The sequence below is a fragment of the Nylanderia fulva genome, unplaced genomic scaffold, assembly GCF_048542155.1.
Source record: "Nylanderia fulva isolate GAGA-0341 unplaced genomic scaffold, ASM4854215v1 Scaffold35, whole genome shotgun sequence".
Taxonomy (NCBI): domain Eukaryota; kingdom Metazoa; phylum Arthropoda; class Insecta; order Hymenoptera; family Formicidae; genus Nylanderia; species Nylanderia fulva.
This window is the reverse complement of record NW_028190422.1, coordinates 611,267-638,959: the sequence shown is the minus strand read 5'-3', so window position 1 is coordinate 638,959 and position 27,693 is coordinate 611,267. Positions and strand designations below refer to the sequence as shown.

Below are 27,693 nucleotides of genomic sequence, written 5' to 3'. Positions count from 1 at the left end.
CCGTTTACTGTAGACTTTAGAACACATCGTGTAAATACAATAAACGCAAAGTTATTTCGGAACTTAGTTATACATCTTTCTATTTGTTCAGAAAACATGGAATATTTTATTATTTCTGTTGCAACGCGTTTCTCTATTCTCAAGATTTGTTGCAAGTAGGTAAAAGGAAGTTGAAACAAAACAATTTCTCCTTCGAGAGTAATATTGTGTGTGAGCTGAAATCTATCGGTCCATTTTGAAGTGGACCGAATCCTTCCGAAGTGGCGAGAAGTGGATAAGTGCATCCGCTCTCGGACGTGGTTACCCTATATAGAATCTATGTATGCATTGTTCTATCGTATTTCTATTTTTAACTCCATTTTCAAATATATTCGTAATTAAATCTCGAGAATAATTTCTTTCGAGCAAAAGCGCGCTGTGAATTAATAAAAAAAAAAACAAGTCTTCGCTATCTATTTACACCTTAGAAGTTTAATTTTGTAAAACCGTTTTAAATGGTTCATTCAAAAAGAGTAATAAAACGGCATCGTATAATCAACAGTAATTTCGTTTTGACCCAATTTTATGGATTTTTCATAAATTGCATTCAATTCGCGATTTGCATTCTGAGAAGAGCTGTTTTCCCCTTTTCGTTCTTCTCGATTTCGCTCGGCACTTTATTTGATGATAGGGTTTACGATATTGTGCGGGGTATATATTGTTTGCGCTCTATAGATAGTCCTAAATGATCGTGTTTCGATACGAGATTGTCATTTGAGGTTTAAAATTTAAATACTATTTAAATTTTAATTTTTCAACATTAAAGTTTTTAAAAATATATAAGTATATTTTAAATATAAATTTTTTACATTTTTATTACTAAAAAATTACATTTGTAAAGAAAGTTTAGAAAACACATCAGAAAACATCAGAAAAGAATGAAAAATTCTTAGAAAATGCAAATAAAAAAGTAAAGCAAGTGAAGTTAATTCTTACACATACATACACACACACACACACACACACAATCACAATATAATCTTTTACACTTTTTTATATGAGACTGCCAGTGAGTTGACAACCAATTATACATTTATGCAAAGTTCTCTTTAATTTTCTTTCTTCAAATAGATTGAAAAAATTAAATCTTTATCAAATTAAATTACTAGCATATAATGATTGACATATATTTTAAGCATATATTCTTTAATTAACATACAACAAAAACTGTCTTAATAAAAATTAAATTCGAGAATTAAATTCATTTACAAAAATATGAAATAATAATGTTGAGATATTCATGCAACGAGATATTGTATTACAATTTTCAATGATTTTATATTTTCTGATTGTTAGTCGACGTACGATAAAAGATTCTTGTTGCGCGCATTATCATACAAGGATTGCTTTTAATTTTTGATTCCACTATATTCTTTAATATTAGTTTATGAAATGAAAAAAAATGTAATTTATGTATATTGCAATAAAACTCTAAATAAATTTCGAACCAGAATAATTTTTTGAAAATATTTATAATTTTTAGAAAATTTAAAGATAACGAAATAATTTATTTTTCTGATATTATATTTCCTAGAGGTAAGAAGAGTGAATCATGAATTATCTTCTGTCGATTATCTGAAAAGATAAATGTATTTCATTTATGCTGGCTTTTATAATAACTTACAAATGCATAAAAATTGCAAGAATATATCAAGTAGAACTTGCTTAATTTTTAGCTGTTTTTCTATCGAGATTTGTATAAAATAATTATATCATCCGTACTATTATCATAGTGTGTTCAATGGAAGTCCAACAGATGGCAAAGCTTGTTCGATTTTCATTTTTAAGCTGCAACCTGCATCGTTGCAAAATGCATGAAAAATGTTTAGTTTTATTAAAGAATAATTATTTAAAATTTAAATTTCAGAAAAATAAATTAAAATATCAATTCTGTTTTTGGAACATCCCGTTATAAGCGTTGTAATATTCCAACATTATTAATATTGATGATGCGTTTGCTTTGTTATCACACTTTTTTACGGAATAAATTTAATGAATTTCCATTGATATCACTGGAGCATGAAACCGTAAGAACCCCACGCGTGAAATAATCGATGGTGAATTCGTGCCGCGACTTCCGCACATAATTTAAGGGTCCGAACGGTGCGATGCGCCACGGTATGCCGTTTCGCACAATGCGCCGGATGTGAAAATTCACGAAATGCGGTGCACGATGCCGTGTCACAGTGGGTAGCGACACGCTACGTCTGTTTTTTTTTTTTTTTTTTTTTTTTTGTGGCAGCGCGTTTCTGCTTTCTCCCCGTCGTATATTTCTCTTTCCCGCTATTTCCTCTTTCGGCTCCTCTCTTCTCGCGCATCGCCTTACTACCCGAAATGATATACATCCCGTGCAGATAAACTCAAATATGTTGACCTTACGTTTCCTCCGCAAATGAACAAGACTAGACAGGAAGTCGCGTCGACTTTATGTCATCATTTCGGGATCTCATTTTTTTTGGAGTAATTTTCGAAATGTCTCGTGAACACGAATACAATTTTGAACAATTACGGAATTATACGATGTTGGCAGACGCGCAGAAAACACGCCATTGGCAAGTCGAGTCTTTACAAATCAAGGCATTTTTATTATTTTTTTTCTTTTCACTCTTACATCTATTTTTTTTATTTCTGAGAAGACTTGAAAACTCGTAACTTCGTAACAATTGCAAATTGCATTCGCCGGTATTCGTACGCGAAATTTTAACTCGGAATGTTGATCGTTGTTATTATTACGCTTGAATGCTAAGTAAGAGAAAGGTAAGATGAGTACAATGAGCAGTTAAGCAGTTAAGAGGTTGCACCACGCGACCAAGACGACGACCCACGCGCGTTTTACGCCCTGCGCATTCGGAATCGACACGCGCGGAGGCCCCTTAATAAATATTAGTCCTGCGTATGGGCTAAGGGCCTCGGCGAAATTGCCATTAGTATGCTACACGTACGGGCGTAATGTACGAACACGGAACCTCGCGAGTTCCACGCGACTGCCGTTTATCGTTCTTCCTTTAAAACCGCTCACGTTCCTCGCGCTTTTATCTCCTTCCTCGCTCCCTCGAGCAGGCCACCATGGTGCGATCCAGCTTGTCCTCCTTATCTATTCTCGCACTGCTGATCGAGGAATACCTCGATAAACCGCCAGTCAGTTCGCTCTGATGGAATCGAACCAGTTATTTAATTAGTTTATATTGTCTACAGTCTTTTTATTACAGTTCGTAATAAAAATAAATATTTCAAGACTTGGATTAATATTTTAATTTTTGTGAAAGAAAATCTCTTCATTGATTTTTGTTGTAAAAAAGCTTTGAAGGATCACAGTTTCCCTATTCGAGCCAGAATCCAATGATTTCAAGGATGCGCATATATGCTCTCTTCTGACTCTCTTCGAAGGTCTTCGAGTACCCGTAGCTCTGGGATCGCGTTTCTCTATGCGGTCAAAAGACGCGATCCCGATATGTAGTTCTCGCTGCGGGTACCCGGATCGCTCGTCATCTCGCTTTGTTTTCACGCGGGACGAAGGATTTTCTCGAACGGCTAGCTCTTTTTCGGATTAGACATTGAACAACAACACACCGTGTATGACGGCTGTATAAAAAGAAATTCGAAAATGTTTCTAAGCAATCAAATTGTTTTATATGATATTATCCCATTGCTATTTATTTTTTATCTATTAGCTTTTATTAAGATATTTTTAATTCAAATGCGGTCCATGAATAATATTATGATCTTGGATTGTGACATATTCCACACTGGAAAAAAAATTTTGTTATATTAACAAAAATTCTGTTCGAAAATCGACGAAATAAAATTTACTGGTTAAATCGATCAGACTTTTTAATGCAATAAGATCTTGTTTGTACAACAAATTAGTTGTTTGCATTAAAAGGAATTCTGGTCGATTTAACCAGTAAATTCTGTTCGAAATACAAACAAACTTTTTTCAGTGCATACATAGATATTTTGTTAAAATTAAAAATGTTTTTATTTAAAAAAAGTAGTTTTTTAGACAAATAATTAACTTTTCTAGATCGACGTTTTTCACTATACTTATAATGATTTATTGTATATATAATCTATGATAACATTATTTTTTGTGCTGATTAGGAAGCAAATAATAGATTTGTAATTGTTTGATATATAATCGTTACTCTGTCTTATCTGGTCACGATGCCGCGAAGAAAAGATTAGATAACATAAATCCTCGTACTTAATTTTGAAAGCTTTTCTTTCAATAGATTATAATATTGTTTGTGTTATTTCTTTACTTTTAGATTGTAATATTATTCATGGCTATATAATTATCAAATGTACATATGCATTTGTGCAAATATATATATTTTTTTATAAAAAATACAAACGTAAGAAGAGAAACTTAACGAATCAAAATATCAAGATAAAAAATACACGGTTAGCTGAGAATGTAATTTCACGTAGTGATAAAATGGATTTGAATTTTATCTTATTTTTCCATCTTCGTAAGCGAGAAGTATATTTTTCAGTTACCTTGAACTATTCCTCGTGTTTCTCACGTGGTGTGCAACCATATGTGACGTTAGCATCGTGTCTCTCGTATGATGTGCAACCATGTGACGTAGCATTAGCAGGGCGATATCGTGAAATTAGTCAGCCTGTGTGCTCGCGAGGATATCCTTATCCACGCTTCTCGTCATGTTGACGGTGCATGCGCATATAGCGCGAATGGATATGAACGTGTGTCGTCGTTCGCGCGATACCGAACCTCGGTGGGCATGAGTCACTCGAGTGAGTCAGTGAAGGCTCGTATGCGAAACAAATCAAAATGCATATCTATACAGTCGAGCCCTCGGACATCCTAGACGTTCAATTCGCGGTATCACGATTAGTTTACAATCCGTCCCGATATCCCTTGATCGATCGATTCTGCAAACGTCATATCGCTACGTGGAATAGCTCTTTTACTTAGAATTGCAATGCTTGTAACGCAATTAGAAAATTGTCAATGTCTTGACGTCTAACTGTAAGAAAGAGTCTGCTCGAAATTGCGTAATTGTAGCTTAATATGCCGATGTAATAATAATGAGAAACGTTCTATTTTTTTATCGACTTGTATTGTTAGTCTTAGAAACGACTCAGGTGTGTGTGCCTTCTATTTTCGAGAAGTAATTTTTAATGCCCATCACGTAGAGTCTTCAGAAGTCGCGCGAGCTCGTACGATCGACGGTAAAAACAAGCCGCGTGTATCGCACGCATCTTCGAAGGCGACACGCATGCTCTGACGTCATATCCTCAGCGCCACTGACAGCCGTCCTAAAGGCACATCCTAGATAGCCATTTAAAGCTTAAATCTATACAAATAATTGTGTTATTTTCTTTTAAAATCTTTTAAGATTTAACACGCTTTCAATTTTAACGAGGATTATTACATATATACTAAAGGGAAAGAAAACATGCTGGACTAATTTATAAAATATATTAGACCATGTTTTTTAGAAGCAACAAAAGAAACAAAAATAGAATATAATCTTATTAATTGATTCTAATATATTTAATATAAACTAATTTTCCGTGCTTTCTTTATATATGATAGTCTAATCATCTGATGCAAGAATCGATCTTTGATTGGGTAGTTTAAAATACAAATAAAAAAAAGAAACTTATAATAAATTATATATATCCTCAGGTCACGTCCGGTTAAAATAGCTAGTTGTATGTACTTTTCGTTCATAGAAAAGTGTCATTAAAAATTGATCGCGAATATAAAAGGTACATATACGTATTCGCGACGACGTCGCAAGTTTGTCGCCCGCTTCTCGCTGTTAGATAATGCCACGCAACCGACTCAAGCGAGTGGTAATCTAATCGTGAGTATAATCGCTAGAGTAACCGGCGACGATAAACGACGACAACGACGAGACCGAGCGGCGAGACGGCGTTGCGCCGTCGCAGCCGCAGCATGTAATTCGCGTAACTCGCATTGACTGGCAGGCATTACGCGTGTTGCATTGCGCGGCACATTGCGTGGCGTGACGGCGCGGCTCGCCTTATCGCGCGCGCCTCGTACTCGCGTTGGAATGTAGCTGGGAGCCAGATATCGGTCCAGCTGTCCAGCAGCTGTGAGCTTCACCTGCTGTTGTACCGCTCGTCCGGCGCGTGTGCTTTACACGACCCATACACTTCACTTTGCGCTCGTATAAGAGAGAGAAAGAGACACGCGTATATAGAGTTCTCTTCCGTTCGTAGGATCTCTTCTCGTGGGATCGTTCTGTTTTCTCTCACCCTGATCCCTTTTCAAAAGCGACCCTGGTATAAATTTGGGCTCGAAAAAAGGAAGATTGAACGACGAAATTCCGGCAACACAATTTCGAAGGTTAAACTCCTACTGCGAAAATTATTTTTCAAAATGTATTTATATATTTCTATTTATTTTTTTTTAATCTTATAATACGATCCTTGTTACAGTTGATTTTTTACAGAACTTGACAAAATTTTAAAGTTGAAAAATTAATATATTATATTGATCAATATTTTTGATTTTTTATTTGTATGCAAACTAGACAATGCTTAATACGATCAAAATGATAGAGTCCCTTTGTGCGAACCACAAGTTATGATTGTTGACCAAATAGTTCGTTTATCGTCATTTGTTCAATGCATGCGCGGAAAAAGCCAATAAATCGACGCGAGGTAACGTGCAGTTGTATAAACAGTTTACATACATATACAAATGCATGCACGGACACATTTATTAATGCGTATATATATTTAATCCATATCTCTCTTTCTCGCCGATACCTATTTACCTCATATCTATGTTTATAGGATGTGCAACCGCATACGATAAGCGCTCGTATCTCTGTTTATGCTATAAGATTGATAGTGCCAGCTCTCCCTGCCGTTAGAGAAACATATTTAGAACGCAATCGTTATGAAAGGCTTTAGCGAGTCAAAATTGAGTGATTGAGAATTAAAAGATTTAAAGGATTATAAGAATCGAAAAATAAGATAATTTTAATGTCATGTAAAATTTTTATTTAAAAACAAATAGAGAAATAAAATGTTTCTTTTTAAATATATATTTAAATAAATAAATATTATATATATAATATATAATATATAATATAATAAAATTAAGTAAGATGAAAAATTGTAAAAGATATTGTAAAACAGAAAAACAACAATAGCGTCCTAAACTTATTATTTTCGACTTATAATAGCTTTTCTGAACTTTTATGTTTTTTATAAGTTAGGAAGAAAAAGCTCTGTTTAACGTAAACTTTTTAAATTATGGAAAAAATTATAGAAAACTTTTTTCCAGAAAATATAAATTGTTAACTTTAGATGTATCTAATTTTGCAAAAAAAAAATGTGATTTGAAAATGTATGACAAATGACAAATATAAAGATTTAAAAAATCCATATTTTAAATAATTTATCGAAACTGAATTTTACTCACTATATAAGCACACATGATTATTTAGAATGTTTTATTTTTTTATATTTCAATATCTTTTGCATTTTTTAATTTTATTGTTATAAATATTATCAGAAATATTTTTTCACAGGTTTCGATGTTTTATAGATAGATAAATAGAGATAGCTCTTTTATATATATATATATATATATATAAAAAGCAGCTGTCTCTATTTAAAAAAATATATTTATAAAACATCGACATCTGCTATGTGTAATTATAGCAATATAAAATACCTAAAGTTTTTTTCACGATCTCATTTATTAGAAATTCGAACGTTAAACGATTTCCTTCGGCGATCTATAGTTCGGATCGAATACCGATTGTGTTATCATACCAATACGTCTGAAAAGAGCAAAGAAAAGTGAATATTGAAAGAGAAGGAAAAGGTAAATGGAGACTGGTAAGCTTACGGCAATAAGAGCCTATGGCGGAAGGTTCGGATAGAGAAATATGTTGGAGAGAACTTGTGCACGGGAGGTGGAGAATTCGACCTGCTAGATCATCTCTCGGGGTCTACTCAGGGTCCCCGTGAACCATAGTATTATTACCGAGAGCATAGCGGACAGTCGCAACCTTTTTTTTCCTTCTACCATAGAAAGTTTACGGTCTCTCTCTTTCTCTTTCTCTCTTTCTCTCTGTTGACCCGATACGAGAGCTCGTATTAATTCCAGCTCGTACCTGCGGACCCTTTCCGATCCTTAACGGAGAGACGACGACCCTTTTGTCATCGTTAGCATTCAAAACGTTCCTAGGAACGTCCGTGATTCGAAGACGTACCGCTATTTCTTCTGCACATGCTCTACGGTACCTACCTACATTTATTGACGAAACCACGTGTTCGATTTTCCCTCGACTCTAAACCTCCTATTTCTCCGTCTGGATTTCGCAATCTGCCGGAGTAAGAAACACGCCCAGGATCGATCCATATCGTTGGAATTCTTCAATTCAATTGGGTAGTCATAGGAATCGATGAAATTTCATTGTGCAATGAACCCTCTTGTCTATAGATTTATTTCAAGTTTTCTAAAAATTAAAACAAAAAGAGGAAAGTTACAGTAGTGTTTTATAATATATTGTATTCGACATAATTATAAATTATTCGCTGAAATTGGAATGTTTAACTTTCATAATAAATGGAAAAAGAAATGTATGTTGTCACATATCTCAATTAATAATAAATTAATTATTAATATGTCATGCTAATGGAAATGCGTTGTATTTCGTGTTTATATACGCAGCTATCCGATTAATTATCTTTTCATATAAATTATGGCACGAATATTCCCATTCGTTGCATATGTGCAAAAAATTCTGAACGTCTGCTAGTTATCGTAATTTATAAAAAATTACTTATTGCCGTTATATCGCAAAAAATTGTCGCGAAATTGCATGTAAATTCCTTATGTATCTCAATCTTTTTTTGAAATTTTTTTTAAATTTTTTTCAAGAACTGAACACGACCAAGCAGGCGGACATGAGTTACCTCTCCCTCTCTCTCTCCCGAGAAGCACGAATACGATGTCCGGTACGAATTAACAACTCTTCCCCTCATTCTACATTATAGTTGACTGCGAGGTAAAAAATCCCGAGATTTACCACGGTAGTCGAGACGACCGGGTCTCTCTCGGGTCCCGCGTAAGGGCCGCACTTTCCAATCGGTGATTTCTCGATTGATCCGAGTGGCCCTATGTGAAACTTCGGGTCCGGTTCCCTCAACGACGATTCGACAAAAACAAAATTGCACCGGCGACCCTGTCTACCTGAGGCAAACCGACGGCATATAAACGGCGTACGAAAACAGACACTGATATCGCCTGAGCGGGACGGGTTGTAAACGTGTATGCATGCTGTCGTCATAAGTATTTTCGACCGATCGATATACTCGTTACTACTGTTCGCGGGACATACTTGTGTCAGTTCCCCATCGAACGAGATTAAGCATGGATTTGTGGACTCCTGTACTTAACTTCCACATCTGCGTATCTTCAAATTTGTAGCTCTACATAGAGATATTTTCGACTGTATATTGTTTGGGAAAAGAGTCGTTGGTTTATAATACATCACAGAAAATACAGTATCCTTGAAAGAATGCAAATATGCTTTGATTCAAGTACATTTTATCCTTATAATAGCGCCAAATATAAATAATCTTGGATAAAAGATAATTTAGCCTTAAAACAAAAGTGCAAAATATTCTTGGTTGAAGTTGAAATTTACTTTAATTTAAAAATAAAGTTGCAAAAACAAGTGAGCATCCGAAATAAAAAGGTACTTTCAAGTATATAATTCTTAGTTCAAATATGATTAAGTTTGTTTTTACCATATGACGATTTTAAAACAAGATTATCTTAAGGACAAAATATACAAACTTATTTATTATTCAGGCAAATAAAGACTTGTGATTACAAAGAGCATTCTATGCTTAAATTAATCAAATAGCGTTCAAGAATAAAAATGTAACTTGAATCAAGAATTCCTTTTTTTCTGTGATTATATATATTCCAACTTTTAATAAGAGCTTAAATATTGAGAGTTTTAAATTTAGATTTTAAGTCGTAGTAAGTAAAAATACAACATCGATACGAATCGATAAAATTTTTAAAAGTAGATTATTACACGGACTGTATAATTTCAAGTAGTACTCCAATTACAGTACTATAAGATAAAAACCGAGTATCGTGCAGGTGTTGGGCTATGTAATTCCAAAACTAAGTGTAAGCCAACTATCTTATAGGACAAATTACAAATCAAATTGAAATATCTTTCTCTTTATATAGAACACTTTAATATTATACAATACTTTGAAAATAGAATAACTAAAGAAATCGGTCTCTCTATGTTAAAATCTGGTATAAATATTTATTCGCAGATACATTATTTGAATTTCAAGATTTTATCATATAATTTACTTTTTTAATTATTTTAATTAAATTGCAAATATTAAACGAGGGACGCATTTCACAGTTGAAGATATGCGAAAATTTTTTCATAATTTATGAAATTTATTCGCGATGATATGATTAAATTATATTTGAAATGATTTGTATATAGGGCTCGTTAGTTCATTATTAGCTGAAAATTCTTTTGTAGCAATCCAGCTTGTTATCGTTCGTGCTCGCGCCTCTTCACGACAGATACCGATCGCGAATACGAGTGTACGAAGTGTGACTCTTTCTTAAATTGCGATCGCTCGTGCCTTTTCACACGAACCTAGGATTAGCCTCTCCTTGTTACATCGACTCGCGTCTCGTGCCACGATTTTCGACGAGTGTACCAGCTAATCTATCCGCTTTATTCAGCTGGTAAGACTCACTTTAACCAGTTTTACGTAACGCTCCATTTATTTCTCAAGTCGATCTAGTGAGACGTGCCTCGGGAAGACTGAGGAAGCTTTTAAGGATGTCGACACAGAGCAAATACCCCGGATATCATAAATCATGTAATTTTCAATGTTAAATAACTCTAGTAACACACAATACAATTATTTTATTTTATGTTTAGAAAGAATAATATAATCGATTAAATTATTGAGATTTTATCGTAATATTTTTACAATTAGAGTCGTATTTTATAAACATATCGTATGTTAGAATCCTCAGATGTTATAAGAGGGAGAGTAAGAAGCTATCTAGAGATTTATAGAGTGGAAAAAGCAGGTAAAATCAGGAACCGGTTATTGGACAGGTGCATTGACGGGTGACTGAATGGATATCCTTCTATTAACACTCTCGCCGGAGAGTCTACCCGTCATTCTAAAGTTTCGAGGAATCAGCTTATTTGCGGTTTGTAGGAATAGGTTCACAATTTTATCACGCTGGCAGCTGTTTGTCAATCAAGAATATTCGCATTTAGAGAGATCATGTAGGATACTATTATAAATAACAAACTTGGTTATTTAATCTCACTGACAATTCTCTTAAAATTGATATTATGCTTTATTTTTGCTCTTTTTCAATTACAGAAAAAGATCTCAAATTGATCAAAAATATATTTAATTTTTTTAAATTTAGTATATCTTTAGTTTTGTAATTTTTTTGTATTTGAACAATTTTTACACAATTACTACAATTTTGTGGTACTGCATTTTTAATTCAAAATAGTTAAATAAAAAAATAATTTTAATTATTGAATACTTAGCTTTTTTAATCTTCGAAAAACACACATCGAAAGGAATTTTATCGATGTAATTATTTTATTTTTGATATTTCCTTTCAGTGCTGATAACAAAAACGCTGATATATAAAAATGGTTTTTCGATATTTATATCCTCGCATGCGATAATATGAGACGATCCATATCGCGACACTCGAGTTTAATTCGAGCGCCGCAAATTGGCGAACGGATGTTTGCTCGATTACTTAAGCCGTGCGTGAGTGTCGTTAAACGAATTAATGTCTCATTATGAGTGTTATGCATGCGAATGACACGCGCGCGTGTCGCCGAAGCGAGTAAAGCCGGCTTTCTACGGAAAAAAGATGCGTAGTATGGCAGCGAGGCCATCTCTTTTCTTTTTTTTTTTGCTCTTTTCTTTCAGGACAGGTGTTAGCCGATGGTGCACCTGCGTGCAGACGTACCATCCGTTTTACCGACACCTATACTCCTGACCAATTTTCCGCCGGGCGCGAAGGACGATGAACATATCATTAATGTTACGTATTTCATCGTGGCGATTAGGAATATAGCGGGAAAACGCATTTCTTACATATATCTAATTCCTTCGCTTACAACATTATTATATTCACATCGTGTTATTTCTTTCTCTCTCTCTTTCTTAATTAAAAGATGTTTAACGGTAACGCTGCTAAAAAACTCGTACTAAGGACTCACAAATTTAAACGACAGTGACTATGAAAATGGTACAAATTTTAAAGACTTTTCTCGGATATTTAAAATACTGAAATATTACTAAAGAAAGAAATACTATAGAAAAAATTCAAGAATTCTATTCAGAGAATATCCAAGAATTGAGGCTCTTCAGGTAAAAAATGTCACTTTGTAACACGACTATTGTTAGGAAAATTCTGAATTGAAATTCGAAATTTGCAAAAAAGAAAAACTACAAAAACTATGTCCATAAATCATACTATAGGTATTTATACCCAAATCTCGGAAATTCGGTATTTTAAAATAATGTTAAGTATAGGAGAATCACGTGAGAGAACCTTTCATTATATATTTAATATATTTCTAATTTTGAATACTTGTATTCTCTTTTTTCATCTACTACAATACCTAGATTTTAAACCGATTACAATCTCCGGGACCATTTATTTTGAAGCACAGTCATATTCCGTAATGGTTCATTTTTGACATTTCCCACGGATGACTGCCAAAAGCAACGACTGGCGCCAATCGAAAGTTCGTGGCGGAAATGGTGAATGCTAATTTCCCATCGTACCTTGTGTAATATCGACAGACGAACGAGCGGCGTCACCTGCTCTCTCGCCCATCGTCTTCTTGACCACATCCTTCCTTTTTCCAGGCGCTTTCGTGCGCCACGCACGTAGGAGGCGCGTGTACGTATGCGTATCCGCAAATGTATGCATATATATATATATATATATATATATATATATACGTGTACGTGTGTGTTTACACATTGCGTAAACTTCTGCGGACGTACGTGCATCTCTCTGTGTACGCGTCTTTTTCCTCGAAAAAGAGACGAAACGAGCGTTCCACCCTACCCCGATATTGGATCATCTTTCATACCGTTCTCACAGAAGTTGCGAAGCTCAGGTGCGACGACCTTGTCGGCCCTTTAAAGAACTGCCTCGCTGGCGACCTCGAAGTGCGGCAGCAGTTTTTGTAAAAAGTTCACCCTTGTGTCTGTGAATGCAGACTGTGTGCGCTCCCGGGGCGCTTTAAACTTTAAATCGAACGTACGACGAGAACCACCGGTCACGCTTGTCTCGTCGCGAAATTACTAATGTATTAGAGCTCTTTTCGTTAAGCTTCGCGACAAGAGGGAGTATTCTCGCGCGCTATTAATTACCGAAATTCACGTTTTCAAGTTTCACCGGGTTATTAAATTCTCCTCCACCTGCGTACCTTACTTCGTTTATTAGCAAAGATCCTCCGAGCTTCCTTTGTGTTCGTTTCAAGTGAAAGCAAGATTGTGCTTGAAATAATGTTGCGTCGCCGTAAATATTATAAATCGCGATCGTAATCGTATCGCTCGTGACCGTAACGTTAGGGAATAAAATCGTATCGCGCGATCGAGATTTTGGGTAGCGTATAATTATTTCATACTCTGTTAAACAGAGCGAGCGAGAAAGCAACGCTCCAGCGTGCGACATGCAATCGTGCCTGTGACTTCCGCTTTCGATTAACCGTCGCTCGAAAGCGTTGACTCATAAAATCATGTACACGCACGCTTATGAAATTAATCGGACGTTGTAACGGGATTCTTTGCCCCGTGGATTCCGCAAGTCGCATTAAAAGTATATTTCATCATATATATGTATATCCCACGATAATTTTATTGCAGAAAGTACGGCGAAGATATTTTATTTAGCAGTAAATACGGTGATAATATAAGAACGATTTTTATTTATTTTTTAAAAATATACATAAATGAAGATTCAAAATTATCACATATTTAATCTCTATTACGGCGGCTTAATGTCTTTTTTCCCGTGCAATTTTAAAGTAATAATCGTTCGGATTTGCGGTTGTTTATCGAACCGTTAAAACCCGTGGTAACTCTCAAAGTATCGAGCCTCGAGTTCGAGCCTCGACACGACGGCTCGAAAGAAAGGAGGAAGACGTATGGAACCAATCCGTCTCGAGTGTCGCCGTTCGGAGGAAGTGGGTTCTTTTAAAGTACGATCCCACATCCTGCCGATGAACGAACTCGCCGGTCGTACCGTCCAGTCGTGTCTATCGCGAGAAAAAGAGTCGTCTAGAATCGTTATCTTGTCGCGCGAGAACTCGGGGACGATTAGAAGAGGCATAATTCTCACGGCGTAATCAGAGAAAGAGAGAAATAAAGGAAGAGATACGAGCTCGGAAGTCGTTCGTCATCGAGCATGTATATTTATTTATTACCGGCTCGTCGTTTAATAGAACGCAGCTGCCATCGTCATCGCTGCACCGGCGATACCGACTCTTTTTTTGCCGAATAACGAGCGTGACTTTCGTTCTCGGTGCTCGCTGTCAGATGCGATTGTCGTATCTAATCGTCGCGTTGTGCTAAATGGTGTCACCGACACATATGCATCCCGGAGAGAGACTCGGCGCGCGATTAAATGACCATGTACGCCTGCCATATGATAAAGAATCAATTCGTTATCAGCGAAGCGGGGACACACTCGCTCGCCTGGAGCTAGCGAAATTATATCGATGACCCAATTCGACAGAACAACTTCCTCGTGCCACCGAAATATTTTGGTTTTGATAAGAGCGTGCCCGAACGTATGTCGAGGCTGTTAAGAGCGATTTAATTAGTGCCTATGCGTCCGTAACTTTGTACATGTATATGAAGACTAATACAATAACGAGAGTAATTACTTTCTGAGTATTCTTGGATAATTATTTAATGAAAAACGTAGCGTGCAATTTAATCATATGTTTATCTTGAAAATTCTTGTAAATTTTTAAAATTTGTTGGATAACAAGAGTTCACTTTTTTTAATTCAAAGGAAATTTAGAATCGAAAAAATGCTGTTGTGCACTGTCCTATAATTATTATCAGACACGTGCAAAATAATTAATTTATCAATCAATTCTAAACTCGACGACTGTTGATATTTTAACGACTTTTGAATTTTTATTCGATATAGTCATTTTTAATTTCGTGATATCTAAGTTATAGTCTAAATAAGCATCTAAAATCATTTTCTCTATCAATGTTTATCTTGAAAATTCTTGTAAATTCTTAAAATTTGTTTGATAACAAGAATTCACATTTTTTAATTCAAAGGAAATTTAGAATCGAAAAAAATGTTGTTGTGCACTGTCCTATAATTACTATCAGACACGTGTAAAATAATTAATTTATCAATCGTATTTATTAGTCAATTCTAAACTCGATGACTTGATGTTTTAACGATGTTCTGTATTTTTATTCTATACAGTCATTTTTAATTTTTTTTCGTGATGTCTAAGAGTTATGGCCTAAATCAACATTTAAAATCATTTTCTCTATCGACACGAAACGTGAATTTGTATTTTTCCCTGCGCAGTCATCGTCTAATATTACGAGTCTCGTTCTACGAAGCAAGGTTCACAGGAGTCGCGTTAAGTAAGTCGGGCGCCAACTAAAGTGCCCGTGTATATGTGCAGCACAACCGGTCGGCCCTTTTCTGACCGTGAGGGTCGAGCTTGCCTTCCGCAGGGCGCCAATCTGCCCGGTCGACCAGCCAGCCAGACACAGCTCGAACAGCTGATGTTTTCGCATATTTTCGGCAGATGCTCAGGCTGAACCGCCTGCTCGCTTCCATCATTCTCTCGACATACCTACGTTTTTCTATCTGAAGGGATCTGGCAACTTTCAATTTAATATCCTACATCCCAAAATTCTATATATTTTCTAGTATTATTTTTTAGATATTTATGCGCAATCGCTGACGCATTCTATATAGGGAAAAAAGTATTTTTACATAAAATGTAATTAAATAAATCAAGTTGAAAATGATATATTATAGCTGAAGATTTAAATGACTTGCAAGTTAAAGTAATCTTTCTGGATACATAGATTGATTTATCATACCGTTACTTGCATTTGTATTTGTCTTGGTTGCTTCAATTTGATCATTGAATGTGACATTTGATCAATAATATCTATAAATTCAATTATTTAGCAAGTGTATTGGAAAAATTCACTGCTGCATTTCCTATAATATATAATTTATTTAATATATTTAATTTAAATCGCAGTGAGAAAAGATTATCGTAAATTTTATCTATTTTTTTCAAAGTAAGAAATAGTTACGACATAAATGCAATATTATTTTATGATAAAGCAGTATCGTTCATGATACTTTTAGCATGTCCGGCGATAAGATCTAACGAAGACGGTAACACTGAGATCATAAAAAGGCTTCTAATGTAGAGAAAAACCGATGCTCTGACGTTTCCCGACAAAAGAAAACAAGATGCACATACAGCGCGGCACTTTGATGAAAAAGGAAAAGAGATTAGGCGCGCATATAAAAAAGCCGACGTCGGTAGATGTGTTCAAGCATGTGTGCGCCATATATATGTAGTGTTGCGAAGGCGTAGGTAGAGGACGAGAGCGGAAGGAAAAAGACGAACGTCACGGACGACCGGCGCGGTGCCCGCATTTTCCACGTATCCTCGCCATTGTCGGCAGGCCGCTACTACTTCGTTACCGTCGTCGTCGTCGACGACGACAACCTCGTAGTCGCATGAGGGCCGATCGCTCAAGGCCAAGGACACTCGTGCCCACCCACGACACACGCGAGGATACGACGGAGACGGCGGTTCTTCTCGCGTATATACTTATGCGCGGCAACGAAGTAAGAGACGAACGGATACGCTTGCATTATGCAATTATCTGCCGATAGACTGCGCGGCATCGCGCAAAGAAAACTGCCATTATCTCGAGCGCGCCGTCTAATGATAATCGTTGCTCCGTCCGCGCGTTCTCATCTATTAATTTAATTTAGCAGTTAAACGAGAGATTATATTTTCGAGGAGACGTCCGGGGAGTGAGAAATTGGTACACGGTGACATGAGAATATATTGTGAATATCATGTAGTTAGAAATATCGTTGAGTAAACACTATTATCGAATGTTTTTTTTCCTAGATTATGAAATCACAATTTTTTTTTGAAAAGTATAATGTTCTTCGTAAAATAAACGTAAGTGATTCCTCGAAAGCTGTCATGTAATGCGGCACCTCTGGAACTTTTTTTTTTAAATACGCAATTAAAAGAAGCGATAAATTTTTATAATCTTCAGTGATTTTGTTTCTCTCGTTCAAGATAAAAATTTTTCCTTTTTAAAAATTCCAAAAGTACTATAAAACCTGAAAGAGGAGATCTTTTAAAGACACCGCATACAGGACACTTAAGCTAATTTAAAACGCTCGAATATCCGTGCATTTCAAGAAGTACAGTCTCTCCCTTTCTTGTACCATTGGTTATAAATATACCGATGCCCGTAAATATATCAAGTTGGTGACAGAAATTTTATGAGGGTCTGATATATAAAACACACTGCCCTGGCTAACCGATTTGAGATCGAATAAAGAGAGAGAGAGAGAGAGAAATCTGAAGAGAGATAAAGAAAAGGAGAAAGAGACCAGTCTAATCCCGCATCGTCACGCTACCGATAATATAATACACGCCGGATAAGATCCAGATCGCGACGCGCGAAAGCGGCTTATCGCGATTACTCGCGTATATTCGCAGACATGTAGTGGCAGAGAGCGGTCACTCGTGCGCGACCGGCGTCGTCTAGTCTGCTGCTGCTCTCGACTCGCGATGTGATGCAATTCGTTTATAGACATCGTCGGCGAAGTTACGTTCGCGGATCCGCGCGATCGCCTCCGGCGAAACACGTAGATCTCGTCGACGGACTGAAAGAGCGAGAGAGAAAGAGAAGGAGAAACGCTGATGCTTACATGGCATCACAACGAGAGAGAAGCGCGACTCTTATAACTTCCGCTACGACAGCTGCGGATAATTGCCTCTGGAACGATTTTACCCGTATGCCCTCCGCTATCATCTTAATTATAATCAATTTTAACCCATTAGACTCCCTTTAACTATTTGTTTTCTCCTTAAGCTCTTCATTTTATTTTTGTCTCTCGTATGTTGTGTGTGGAATAAAATATCTCGTTCATTAATTTTTTTATATAACACAGAAGAATTTTCTCTTAGAATTTATCCTGAAAATTATGGTAATCGTGGTAACAATAATTAATAATCTACCATAAGAAAATATAAAATATGTTCGATGAATTTTACTATGTATACATATGTGAATATTTTTTATTGTGATAAATATTTAATCAGAGAAACTCTTATATAAAATTCTCCCAATATCATACCATGACTTTCAGGGTAAATTCTAAGAGCAAATTCTCTTCGTGTACGTATTTCACATAAATATATTTTTTAAATATGCATGATTTTGTGGCACTATGCTGTATTCAGTAAGCTCTACAAGTCTTACAAGACGGGGAGCAAAAAAAGAGGCCAGAGTCACCGATGTCGAGGTTCACTGTCGCTTCAGCGACTCGTCTCGTTTGACATATCGTATCGCGCGATTCATTGTTAAGGACGTAAGCAAAGCGGCATACGGCCGTTCGTTAGATAGACAGCTATACATGGGTTACGCAAGATTTGCGCGACCGGCAGTAGTCTGACTCAGAACGCTGAAATGCAGCGCGGGTGTTCCGCCGGTTCCGTACGTAGCCTGACCAACGAACGTTTGCAGGACGAGCGTTTCGCAATGCGACCGATGGACTTTGCCATTTGTACATGTCTATACCATTTCGGGAAGAGAGGGATATATCAGAGATAATCGAGATTTTTTTCTGGCTAGCAGCTAGTAGCTAGTTGGCTCGACGTGTCGAGAAAAATATAATACGCGCTCGCAATCGCTTGTCTCTCGACTTTTTTTTGTACGGATCAATAGATATATACACTTGCGAATGACTAGTCGTCAGAGAATGCTCAGGGGGAAATGATGCAATTGTATTGTATACCTTTATATTCTACGCATAAACTTGCACCACAACATGACAATTCGGGTTTGTTCCGATATTCTCGTGAATCATATAGTTGCAATCGACTTATAAGATATCTAACTTGCTTTGTTTCTCTATCTTGATACGCTATATTTTAAAATCGCTGTAATAAACAAAGAAAAATATATCGTATTACTAACAAATATCTGATTAATCATACTTATCATATCAGTGACATCTACGAATAAAAAAATGTATAATCTTAAATAATTTATATTGTTTTTTTAAACTATAGGAAAGTTTTAAAGTTTATCAAGGAGAGAATCATAATAGCATGATTGATAATAAGGTACTGAGCATTTTGTTTTATTTCGAATTTCAAAAATATAATGTGAAATATATTTTAAATGCACCATTGATGTTGATTATCTCTCTCGAGATGTAAGAAATTTTTTACGCTCTTATCGCATATTATTGATATCTAGAAATATTATTCAATATTAGTGATATGTAGTACAAATTTTTAAAAATTACCTTGAAAAATTATCTGTTTCTTGTGAAACCGGAGAATCTAAAAGTATATAAATTTAGCATCTTTCCGCCTCTTTCTCCCACCCTCTCTCTTCTAATCGGATGAATCTAATCGAATAGCTATAATCATATTTGATATATGGATCTTAATTTTTTTCTTCTTTTTCTTATCGCAAAGTTTCGTCGAATTAAAGACATTTACTGAAAGCTTCGAGACCGAGGCGGACACAAAGTGTTTGGATATAAATGATTGTTAGTGACCCTGGAAGGTAAAATCCGACATAGAGAACCGCGTAAAAATCCGCTTGTATCCGCGTCTAATTAGTGGCTAACTCGCTCCTTTCGCGCACGGTAAGGGTCAGATACATATTATGCCCGAGTTGTCTTTTCTCTACTATTCACTCGTATCGTGGTACCGTTATCTTAATTAACGTTGTATCTCAAGCGTTTCTTTAGCTGAGTATTAATTCTAAGAATCATCATGCCTTCGCCGCACGTCTCTTCCCTCCGTCTTCGTGGTAGCGCGCGAGACGTCAGCGATAACTGCGTCCAAGCGCAGTAACGATTAGATGCGATTTATTAATTTGTTAGAAGAGCATAATGAAGGAAATTTTCTTGCGTCAGATGGCGGAGATAAATCGCACCTGCGATATGAGAATGACGCGAATAAAAATGTTGTGCTTTAACAAATCGTCAACTAATAAATAGGAAATAAAACTTTATATATATTTTTTTTCTTATTATATATACGATTTCGTAATTTTATTGGCAATAAAATTTTAGAAAAAAGAATAATTTATCTTGCATCGCAAATAAGGTTTTAAATCTTGAATTGATTTATTTTTCATATAATTATGTCACTTTGACCCTGTCTTCTTTACATTTTCGAAACGTGTCATTGCGCTATTCTCTTGTCGCGAAAACTAGCTACTATTTCAACCGCGATGTAACAGGATTCGTCATACCTTGCTTCTCTTCTGCTTTTTTTCGCGAAAGACGTACCTGCATTATTCCCGCCGGCGGGTATCATTACTTACCTACTTTGTAGGATATTCGTGAATAGGCATTAGCGTGGGCAAACCCGCAATTAGTTTTATCAAAAGCAACTGGATGCGAGTAGGTGGATTCGTGGAAAGCAATTACATGTTAATGGCTCGTTTCGCATGGCGACCCAGCTTCGTCTCGCAATCAGCCCGCGCCGAATTAGCATTCGGCCCCTTACGTTTTCGTTGGTGACCTATGTCGGTGCCGGCTCCGACCGCTTCTCTCTCTCTCTCTCTCTCCTAAGCTGGGTCGTCGAGCGTGTCTTAAGAATTAACTCCGAGCTGCCATGACTGCCACGAGTGCCACGGAAGCGATGGACCACTTATCTGATTGACACAGTTCCTTGTTGATCTTATTACACGCGTGGCAAAGAACATTTTTTTTAGAATCTGTAGGCCATGGGAAATAGATGAAAGTTATCGGAAAAATCTTACAGATTTAATTTCGTCTCTTTTTTTAAAAAATAATTGCGTAATATTAAAATAAAAATTTACAAAATTTTCAGATACATTACTTAGATATTTATTTAATCGATTTTCCGATGCAAAGTAAAATTCGTTAACGTGGCGGAGAATATTGACCTTGACTGTCCTTTCTAACATAAGTAACTGGTCTCTTTCTACTAGTTTGAATGGAAAATTTTTGCACGCATCGACGTATTTTATATTTTCGTGGGTTTAAAATTTTAAATCCGAAACGTCTGCTCGTATTTGAATGTATTGTTGCCTTTTCGCATACCTGGAATCCGTATTGTTATATTCGGGTCCGTTAAGTCTGCTGGGTATATTCTTCGAAAGAACGATTTAAAGATCTATGGAACACCCGGCACGCAGGTACTTCGAGGGTAGGTGTAGTCATGCCGACACAATAAACGTTTTTCTTCATATTTTGTTAGGAGCTTAACGTATTTTCTGCAAAAGATTACCCATTTCCAAACGCGGTATAGAAATTTCATCTTCTTTGATAAAAGGTAAGGATGGAGGCGGCAGGTAGTGAAAATGGGAATCTGTTAAAATCTAAAAGTCTAGCTAGCTATTTTAAAAAACAACATTAGATGTGGATGTTGCATTCCATAGAGAAATCTGATAATTTCAGAAGAAAAAAGTGATTTAGAGCTCGTTTGTTTTCTAAATTAAATGCGCTGATAATATTTTAACTGCGCACTCACAATCAGCAAAGAAGTATATCTATATATAGGAAGTTTGTTGACACAATGAAATATTTTTTATCATTGTCATGATAACAGTTATTATGATTATTACAAGTATAAGTATTTCTAATATATTGGTTATCAAGTCTATTTTAATACATTGTTTTATATCATCAGATTCGAATCTATTCGTTTTTAAAACTAATATTTAGTGTAGATATGTCAATATTGTATTTCTTGCTCATTTAATTGTTGATAAAGAAAGAAAGAGAGAGAAAAAGAGAGTTCAGCATTTAACTAGAACATATACACACACATTTGCGATCATCTTTTAATATATTAAATTTAAAACGTTGAAAACTCTTTCCAACTTCACATACACATACATGTATCAAATATATGAAAGTCTTTCCGTATTTATATATATCTCCCGATAATATACATAAAGATATGATGCAAATGTGTATACGCTATCATCAACGAACGTTATCGCGACCAGGTTCCGCCGTGGATTCAAACGGATTAATCAAAGTCAGACATTCATCGATGTCGAAATGACGATAAACCCGTCCTACGCCAAATCGCTTTCGTGGAAAATCGAGGTGCATGTACTTTCGCATGCGAGCGCGAAATCAGCTGCGTCATTCGCATTGTCGAAATCACGGTGCCTTCTGTATCCGTCTCATGGACACCGCCGAGGTTTTTAACCTCCGCACTCGTCACGTTCTGCGGTTTCGTTACATTTCGTGGATATTGCATCATACGCAAAATGTCTCACTCATCACCGATGTTAATTACATTAATAATGAATTACGAGAATAAAAGTTTCGTCGAAAAAGAGTTTTGAGAATATCATGTCTCTCATTTATTACAATTTTAATATACATTCAATCGTTAATCATTTCTGGGAAATTTAACGCCTACTTCAACTTCTGTTAAATACATATTGCGGTAAATATAAAAGCGTTGAGATTTTTTATCGTGCTCGAATTATTGGAGAAAATGCCAGTGATACGATGATCATTAAATGTCATCAATATACGAGAGATATATACGAATAATACTTACGATTGTATAAATTAAGTAAGCAATAGAAACTCTATCGATTCCGTATAATCGTAATGTAAGCGCGATTGAATTAAATCGCGCGGTCGCGATTAGGTATAATTTATGACAATGCGCGGACATATGTGTATCGCAACATGCGTAAACTCGCTCTTAAATTGTGTAATGCCTGCGCTCGAGTGTCTGCGCGCGGAGAATTGCATCTCGGACGAGGACGATGCATCGTGCACGGGCTATCGGGATTAAATGTATTTACCGCGTTCAGATAATTCCCGATCTTGAGCCTTATCGCGCACGCTGCACCGCATGACTATTGACCCTGCTTAACATTGATTGATTTCAACACACATGTCCGCGCGGTCGAAAAGAATTACGCGTTATCTTGACGACCCGGCTATTTATGATGTTTTTAATGTGCTCGCGCAGAGAGCGGAGAATCTATTACGCGTTTATGAGCGATTAGAATTAAACAGGGTCAGCGAAAAATCGCGACCGTGTGCCTGCGTATATTTCAAGTGTGATTTATGCTTCCTGATATTGCGCAAAAAACAGATTCGCAGGAAACAGATTTTCCTAGTGAGATTTTAAATCAAGATATAAATTTAAAATATAAATTTCAATATATTTTCAAATTTCCGTTTATTTGCATATAACAAACTGTGAAGAAAAATAAGAGAGATTTTTTATTTCAATGCATCAAATATATACTGCTTTTTAAATTTCAGATCTGATAGATAATTTATAGAAAAGATGGTTTATGTTTTCAGATTTCTCGAAACTCTTTTGAACAGAAATAAAAATCGAGTTATTTTGCAATCAATTTATTATAGGCTTCTTAAACAAAAGCTTCTATATTAAAAAATTCTAAGTTAAAGAATAAATTTTTCTATGCATAAATATTTCCATTACAGTAATGCTCATTATTTCTTTTTTCAATTTTTCAAACTTAAAAGTTTTAATAATAAAATTATCTTAATTGCTTGACAAACAGATATCAGAAAATGAAAACATTTTTTCATGAATCGCGATACAACACAAACACACATACATAACAGCAGTGGCAGAATGTGTGCGTGAAGAGAGTTTTCTTTTAGAATTTACTCTGAAAATCGTGGTAATTGTAAAAATATTAATGTGTACATGGTAAATTTTACTATGTACATAATAAAATTAATGGAACATATTTTATATCTTATTGTAGTATAAATATAAATATTTGTTATTGTGATAAAAATATTAATCGGAGAAACTCTTCTAAAATTCTACCAATACCATATTGTCCCACACGATTACCATGATTTTCAGAGTAAATTTTCTTTGCATGGTGGTCGAAAAAAAAGAAAATATTTTTCTAACAAACGCTCATTCTTATCTCTTGTGAGTCGACTCTGAGAACTACGGTATATAGTACACATATGTATCGTCAGAAATGTACTTCTCGTAAACACATCGGGGAAGCGTTTAGTATTCTCAAGTTGCAGTTAGCATCCGGTTAAAACGGCGACGCGACCGCACCCATCAGGAGCCGGACGATGTACTTTTTTCCATTAGAGAAAGAGAGGGAGACAGAGATGGTGAAATCGTTTCCTTTTTGCTTCCCCTCAATTCGACGAGACCCAAAACATGGGACCTTGGAAGGATCGAAACCGCTCCACCGACATCGACCTATATCACTTTTATGTTTGCGCTTGAAATACGAACGCATCCTTTTGCCGCTGCCATCGCTGAATTCTAGACACGACCCACCATTTTCCCCGATCGTTTTAATCCTCGGAGAGATCCTGAGCTCATTACCTGTCCACCAATAAACCGTCCGAATCAGGAAGCTAAGGAGAATATCTCTCTTTATTAAAATATTTTTAGATTATTTTTATATTTGAAATACATAAACTTGTGCATATTTTGCATTAAAATCGAGAAAAAAAATTCGTTTAAAAAATTGACGCAATTGATAAATAAGTAATTAATTAAATTTGATAATTTAGCATATGTTAAAGACTCTATTTTAAAACTTAGGTAGATTGATAGGCTAAGCAATTTTTTAAAAAAGATGTTCTTTGAAACCCGACGATTTATTATAGTCTTGAAAATAATCACGTTCGTTTCGTAGAAATAGTCTATTTCGCGGAACTGACCTATATATTCAAGGGTTAACCTTGGCAGTGACGAAAAAACAGCAAAGAGCAGAGATCTAGTCAGGTGAGAACGACGTATTTATAAGCATAAACAGCTTGTCGTTCTGCCAAAAATTAAGATATCCAACGCTATCCCGAGCGTGAAAAAGAAACGCGTCGAAGCGAGTAGAGATGAGGGAATCGTCATTTTTTAAACGTCGCGCTGGACGTATATGGCTTTATTCGATAGTAGTGGGAATTTATGGGCTCTGATAGCATTACGTAAGGCTTCCTCTCGAAGTCGAAAGCACGAAAGAACAAGAGCAGCAAGCGTTCGTCGTTTTCGCCGAAAGAGTTTCGTTAGAGTTTCTCGTGTATTATATGGTTTATATTTGTATGACTTTCAACGTGTTCCTTTCTTAACGTGTGTTTGCGCAAAATAAAGAATTTGGATGGACTCATCGCTCGACGACTCTTATACGTACCGAGGGTCGTCGTCGTCGTTGTCGTCGTTGTCGTCCTGGTATGGCGTGGTTACTAAAAATATATGGTAGGCGAAACGAGCGCAATGCGCTTTCTGTGGTATTGCATTTATAGATCGAGACATTTATCAGAAAGAAATTCGACTTTCGAATGAACGATGCGACCAGAAGTTCGCACGTAAAACAGGTTTATAGTTTTAATAATTTTAATTATCGCGAAATAAATATATACGAAAGGGTAAATTGACATTGTTGCTATCACATTCAATAAATAAAGTATCTTACAAAATTATTTTATTTAAAGAAGTAATGTTTTATACAACAACTATTTCTACGATTTTATTAAAACTTATATTGTTAGTAGATTTGCAGGAATTAATTTGATAGAATATTTTTAACATTTTTCTAAGTGTTATAAATATATATAACATGTATACCTAAAACACTTATTCAAAAAAATATTTAATCTATCACTGCTGAATTTTTCGGATTATTTTTCCGGGGACTCTATGTAAATATACCTATTCAATAAAGATTAAATTTTTATTATATTTACATGCATTACGGAACAAAAATCCATCTAACTATAAACGTGATTCTATTGATTATATAGGAATGGAAAATCAATTCATTGTAATAATCCAACATATTATTACATTATGATTTGCATAAATGAGCTCTATGAAGTCCGATCTGTTATTTCCGCGTAAAACAATTACGGAAAAAACTGTCCAGCTGGCTGTGCACCACGCCTGACAGAGCTAATGCGTCTCTAGAGAATTTCTATGAGAATGGAAAATGTGGTGATTCGAGTATTATTATGCAACTCCCCTAAGTACAGCCATGTGCAGAACATTATGTTCGAAGGAACACGAAGTAGCGGGATTGACTGACACTAAAGCTGTTTACGTGTAAAGTCTACCGTGCATGCAATTTTTTACGATGTCATATCCGTACTTTTTAATACGTATGCAAGGAAAGAGGGGGAGCGAAAGAAAAAGACGAGAGCGAGTGAGAAGCAAGAAATCATTTTTACGATCTCACGATCAAATACAAAGTACGCACTTCGTAAGTAAATAATGTGTGTAAACAGTGATAAAACACTATATCACGGCCGTGTTTATTTATTCAATAAATATTTCGACACACATATAATTCTCCTTCGGTTAGAGAAAAAATGTCCAATTTTTCTCGTTGAAAATAAATGATCAATTAGTTTGCATTTTCAGTCACGCAATCCGCAGCTCAATTATGACGTTTTTTATGTGTGATCTTGAGAAACAAAATAAAATGACAAAACTTGATTTTGCAAGATTTTATGTCTAGTTTTATGTCTACATATTTATTCATACTTTTGTGTCTCAAGTCGACAAGGATACAGAAATTAGCGAAAAAAAAAATGATTTAAAGGGACGTTATTTACTATGTTATTTGGAAGTCATTTTAAGCTGTACTGGGATTAAATTAACGGTTCACGATTCAAATTTCTTCTCCACAACACACGCCTTCTCAAGATATATTATCTGGCATACGTAAGGACGCATTCAAAAGCCCGTCATATGAGAAAGTGTACGCCACGCTGATCGTAATCTCTTAATTTCGCATGTTTTTACGCCCCCGCAGGCATGGCATCCAAGTATCCAAACCGGTATAACGCGACTTCGCGGTCGCACCAAGTTGCACAGGATTAAACTAATCGCGAGAAGATACAAGGACATCAGGCACAGTAACCCCGCGTACTAGCTGTTTTTTTTCTTTAAGAGAAGTTTTTATCTTATCCGGTTTGACTTTTAAATTAAATTACACGGAACAGATATGACGGGGGGATTTTGCATTTATTGTACTAAACGTCCTTTTCTAATGTATAATTCTCCAATTTAAAAATAACATAAATAACAGTCTAATATTTATTTATGCTTAATATAATTACATAATTTTACATCCGTATATACCATTCCGGTTCATTATAAAGTACGACTACGTTTTTTCTCCTTATTAAATTCCTCTCCACTGAAAGAGGAAAAGAAGATGAAAAAATGTAGGTACCATGGATGCGATCGTGTTTGACACCGACGATGCACGTTGAATAAACAAACGCACTTCTACGATACGTACGTGCGGCGCGGCGTACCGCGGCAGAGTGATTGCAAAGCA

The 27,693-nt window shown here is 35.7% G+C and overlaps 1 protein-coding gene across 1 annotated transcript in view; it reads left to right on the top strand.

Annotated features, from left to right (window-relative positions):
• Nucleotides 1–27,693, top strand: part of LOC114934931 (MAP/microtubule affinity-regulating kinase 3-like) — a 341,090-nt gene that overhangs the window by 38,042 nt on the left and 275,355 nt on the right. The gene's annotated exons all lie outside the window — the stretch shown is intronic.